The sequence below is a fragment of the Tasmannia lanceolata genome, unplaced genomic scaffold, assembly GCF_043159265.1.
Source record: "Tasmannia lanceolata isolate RefF3 unplaced genomic scaffold, GAP_Taslan_0.1 ptg000008l, whole genome shotgun sequence".
Lineage (NCBI taxonomy): Eukaryota > Viridiplantae > Streptophyta > Magnoliopsida > Canellales > Winteraceae > Tasmannia > Tasmannia lanceolata.
The window spans coordinates 48,142,604-48,148,255 of record NW_027518685.1 but is presented as its reverse complement, the minus strand read 5'-3'; the positions used below and the strand labels follow the sequence as shown (position 1 = coordinate 48,148,255).

Sequence of the window (5,652 nt, the reverse complement as noted above, 5' to 3'; positions counted from 1 at the left end):
GATTCTAAGCGATTAAATTCCCATTTATAATGATTTTAGCCCAAATTTCTTCAAAATTAGTAACAAATGGCATTTTAACAAAGTTAGGCAATATCTCGAAAGATATCACCAGCAGAGTCGCCAGCCTGTGGACCCCGATCTTGATAGAGAGGCGGTGGGACAGGCCCCACACGAGCAGTCTCAAGGATCATCCACGTGAATGGAGAGCTCTACCAAGGAACTCTCGAAAGAACTCCCCCTCACAGCATGAGTGGCGATAAAAGGTGAGATACCTCTCGATTCGGGGACTAGCCCAGATTCGAGGCGTACCTTAAACAAAGAAGAGTCGCCATCCAAGGAAGTGGGCCAAGGATCCCATACTATGCTCTGTTGCAACGGATAACCAGAGATATAAAAGAAGGTTCGTGCCTGGTTACGAATTCAGAAGGTCTAAAGAGCACCTCATCCGCCCAAGTGCAAACACCTGGTCTCTTATGCCATTTATTTATTAATTTTGAAGAGTTTTGGGCGAAAGTCATATGAAATGAGAACGAATATCTCCGAGAAGACGTCTATCTAATCATGCATGTCTCGGATATGAATAATAAGCACACACAAAAGAAATAAAATAAGTGTCACCTAGGGGTAACTAGATTCTGAGTGACAAGCCTAAAGAGCTAAGTTATGAGCGTCATACCTAATTGGTGTCTGAATTCTGGTGCGCAAACACATGCATGCTACAGCTAAAGGTATAGCATCTGTATATGAAAGTAAGAAAACATAGCAAAACATATAACACAAATCGACTCTATACATGACTGGACAAGATGAATCCTAAAACTCTAATGCGACTTGACTCGGACCAAGATGGCCTTCCATCCCAGCTGCTCTACGTATCCCGGCCTCGGGAAGAATCAGAGTCAACGTAGTTCGATGCCCTATTCTAAACTACTATGCCTAACCATCTAGAACCGCTATCCTAGACTCGATCCACTAGACTCGACTGATTTTTAAAGCTTTCTTGTGCAATTGCTTAAGTTCATGTGAGTTGTAATTTTTGGGACTCTCTATATGCCCTAACTAATGCAAGTTGGTTATCCTTAAGCTAATGCAGGTGGGCCCTACATCCTATGTGTAACTAGGCTATGCATCCTAAAGAAAACCATGGGTTGGCTATATGCTTCCTAGCCTGGCCATCGGTTCGACTAAGTGTCTAACCGATAAACTTAAGGCCTCCTAACTCTAGGGACACTCACCCGACAGGACACACCATATCAATACAAAAACAGGACAGCCTCCTAACTCTAAAACACCCCAAGCATTTAAGATAGACTCCTAACTCTAGGATAAAATCTTTTTTAAAAGGTTTTGAAGAATTTTTGTATTTTTGGAAGATTTGAAATGTTTATTTTTAAAGGTTTGGCTGGACTTGGGATATGAATCCTAAGCTGCACTACGTACCCTGTTTAAAGGGATCAAGCCAACGTAGTTCGGAAACAGAATTTCCTAACTATGCTCACAATGACTCAAGATTTTTGAGATTTTTGGTTTTTTGGAATGTTTTGAATTTTCAAGAGTTTTTGACTCAAGAGGACAAATTCCTATCATCATAAGGGGAGGACAGACTCCTGATATCCCGCAAAGGTTGGACAGCATCCTTTGCTTTGCGGGAGAAAATAACAGAATCACGACTTTGCAAGGGTTGGACAGCATCCTATACCTTGCAAGAGTGGATAAAAATCACATGATTTGATGAGAGGCTGGATAGAATCCTAACCCCTATGATGATAGGACTGGCTCTTGAAACTGAAAATGAGAGAAAGAGGCTAATGAGACTAGGCTAGTCTCCTAAAAGAGAGATGACAACTGAATGTTTATGAGACATGGCCTGTCTCCTATGAAAGAGAAAACAAATAAGGGTGCTAGTGAGACTGGGCAAGTCTCCTAAACACAGAGAACATTATGACCAATGAGACAAAGCCTGTCTCCAAAAGATTCGACTTTTCCGCTGAGACATAGCTCGCCTCCCTAAAAGGTAATCTTTCTATGAGACAAAGCATGTCTCTTTAAAGGGATGTGACTTTACTTACCTGAGACATAGCTTGTCTCCCTAAATTGGGGCTCTAAATGACAATGTTTAAGGGTATCCCAAAAGACTGGGCAAGTCTTAAAAACAAACGAGGGGAGGGCTACTCAGACTAAGAGAGTCGCCTATGGATGGGCTTGGGCTATCGCCTTCATCGCCATCGCTTTAAGAATCCAAGATCCCATGGACATTGCGGTCCCAATTGCACGTAAGAAATGCAGATGCAACTAGTTTCTAGGAAGCCTCATGCCAGATGTATAATCCTCAGCTGCCCTAAGGAGTTCAACAAGTTGCACAGCAGCATCAAGTGCATCAGGAGCCCATGATGGCGGTGCTTCTAGAAGCCCAAGTAGAAGCCTTTGTGTGGCACTTGGAGTAGCACTGGCATAGTACCGATGAAACAAGCGTGCATATGGCTCAAGAGCTGGCAATCTAGCAACTAGATGCTCATCTAAAGCGGTTGTTGGAGGAGGAAGAAAAAGTGCAGGAACAGCAGCTTCTGTTAAATTTACAGTCCCATAATGGGTAACTTCTTCATCACAAACACTTAATATAACACCAGCTCCATTTGCAATAGCCCATCTTGGAGTCGATGGCATAAGCTGAGGATGCTTTCTAGAGCCATGACCACAAGCAGTAGTCGGCGGCTTGAGTTCTCCACCAGCTGCATATTTGCCCATCACTCCACCACACCAACAAAAATAGTAACTTGTAATACCTAATGGTACAGCGAGCAATATATCAGTAATCCAGAGTGATAAAGGCCTTAATGGTTTCCTCTCATTTTCTTGTAGAACTGATTGGCAGGCCTCCCATTCCCTAGAGTCACTTGTTGTAGCATGACTTCCACTACTACTCTCTGTTTCACTTTTCTGATGCTCAGCCTTATAAATTGGGCGATTGTAGTGAGTTAATACCCATAAAATCTCCCCATACGCTTGAGCCCATTGTTCTGAATATTCTTTCTCACTGCTCGTTCTGACTAAAGAAATGAACGAACTAATGGGAGGGTCATTCTTATCGTACACCAATGTCCTATCAATTATACATGAGAGAATTGGATGAACAACAGCATGGCCATGCTCTGGGTGATGAAGAACAAAGATTGCCAATACTTCATCCAAGAGGCAGATATCTTTGGACGGATAACAATTCTGAATTAGCTCAGCTACGTCATATGGGAATCGTTCTGAGGTGAATTAACTAAAATATTCAACATAGGCCATAACTTGTGCCTGTCTCTGCTGTGCATCTTGTGGAAGAGGCCCGAACAAAAATGAGAATTGCAGACCATCTATCCACCTTTCACACGAGGCCGACATGAAGAATCTATATGGAAATCTCTCTTCCAATTAAATCAACTGAAAAATTCACAAAACTGAACCAATCTCACAGAATTCTTGCAATTCCAAGCGCTCAACTAAATGCCTCCAAATTTCAGCTTCATACCAATTTCAAAACCCTATACAACTGGACATCTACTAGAGCAATTTCAGGAAATTTTTATTATTATTATTTTTTTAAAAGGAATATTCATTGAAACAGAGCAAATCAAGCAAATGGAATGTAATCATTTCACCATAACAAAACTTCTGTTCAATGCACAGTAATAAATGAATTCAAATTTCAACATATGAAGTAGATATAATTAGGGAGAGATAAAAAAAATCAACTTTGAACATGTAAAGATAAAATTAAAACAACTTTTGGTATGAATTCAATTCCATTCAAATCAATTTCAGAAATTTATCACAAATTCTTATGAATATTCATGAGCATCTATATCTATGGAATAACACAATATGGAAATGAGAAATCTCAAGAATAAGATGGAGGAAACACGCAGCAACTATAAATTCTGAAATATTTAACAGTAATTAGATACTTACTTGTAATTGAAGTGATTGGTTGCACAAGATGCAAAATATAGGCAATTCCTTTCTTCTTCTCTGAAAATTGCTTTAAAATTGCAGAGGAATGCTCACACTTGCTTCATTTGAGATCACAGATCTCCTCTGCTACTAGATCTGAGATTTCATATCTAAAATCTACCTCTCCTTCTTGATTCCTCGGCTTGCCGAATTTTCACCTTTTTTTTTTAATAGAAGATAATGAAGAAGACGAACCAGCTGCAGTTGCTATGAGGCTAGCGATTACAGATCTGAAATTCCTATGATCTAAATGAAGAAAATGAATCGAATCACATCATAAGAGAACAGATCTAGATTTTTAAAGATGTTAGGGTTTAGAATGAAAAGCTCAAGGTTTCGATCTAGAAAAATGATTTAGGGTTTCGATTTTGCTAAAACAAGGAAAATGACATTTAAGAGAGAAGAAGATGGATTAAAATTTGCAGGCCGGAACTCCGGTAATATCGCCGGAGAAGATGCTGGAGATGAGGAAATAGCCGGAGCTCATCGGAGCTCTATCAATAACCGATCGGAGAAGAGGATGAAACAGAAAAGAAAAGCTTGAAACACAGGTTTATCAGACTTGATCGGAACTTACGCTTGCTGTAGAAGGTAGATTGGCCGGAATTTTGATCGGAATTTCACCGGATCTTGACCAGAGAAGAAGAAAAATGGCGAGATCCACTCTCTCTCTCTCTCTATGATTCTCGCTCTCTCTCTCTCCCTAAATGAAGATTTTTATCTCCTTTTTTTTTAGAAATGAGGCTAAAAATGGGTTTTTATAGGTTATTTTTGGAATTGATATTGGCACTAAAATTTGATAAGGCGCGCGGCTTTCTGATGAGCGCGCGAAAAAATGATGAGGCGCGCGGAATTACGTGTCCTATTCGGCCCAGGTTTGGCACCGTTTCAGGATAATTCACCCCCCTTCTGTGAACTTGTACTACGACTTTGCTCAACTCGTTCGCTAGGCAAACGCGCTCGGATTTTGACGAAATTTCGCAGGAACCTAGCTGGGGCTTTAACCTAGCTTAGGGTGAATTTTGGGTCCCTAGCTGATTAATTTGGTGGGGTTTTGCTCAAACTTGGAGGGTTTAGGGCACGGTCAAAATGGGGTGTCTACAGTTATCTTTGGAATTTAGAGTGTTAGGTTATTCTAAGTGCAAAGGTTGAATTCATAATCGTTTATTAATTGCATCCATCTTGTATAGTCTAGGCATCTAAACTATAGCATGTTGTTGGCTCCGAGGTCTTCTGTCCACGGAAATCTTGAGAACATGCCAGGCAACAAGGTGTTATAATTTATATGCTAAATTGTATAAGAGTGGAAAGCACGATTCCCTTCCATGAAGGCAACCTAGGCATAAGAGTATGTCAGCCCTTAGAGCCTTAGGTTTTTCCTAAATTTTAGATATTAAGAACCCCTTTAAAAACTAAAAAATCAGCAACTTAACAAATTAACTTCATTTGATCCATGCTTTTGGAACCGTTGGATAACGGTATCACCTTGTAGGATCCCTTAGAGCTGATTAGGAACACTTACGTCACGTCGTGTTCTAGGTTTTAGGGTGTCCTATAGTAAGGAGTCCAGCCTCATAACGACCGTTTGCTATGGATAGCAATCGTGCCATAGATCTAGTTACACTAGTTAACCCATTTTCCTATAGGACAAGCCTA

At 40.4% G+C, this 5,652-nt stretch overlaps 1 pseudogene; it reads right to left on the bottom strand.

Moving 5' to 3' along the window:
- Window positions 1-2,190: 2,190 nt before the first annotated feature.
- LOC143883007 (protein GIGANTEA pseudogene) lies at window positions 2,191-3,522 on the bottom strand (annotated as a pseudogene).
- Between the last annotated feature and the right edge of the window lie 2,130 nt (window positions 3,523-5,652).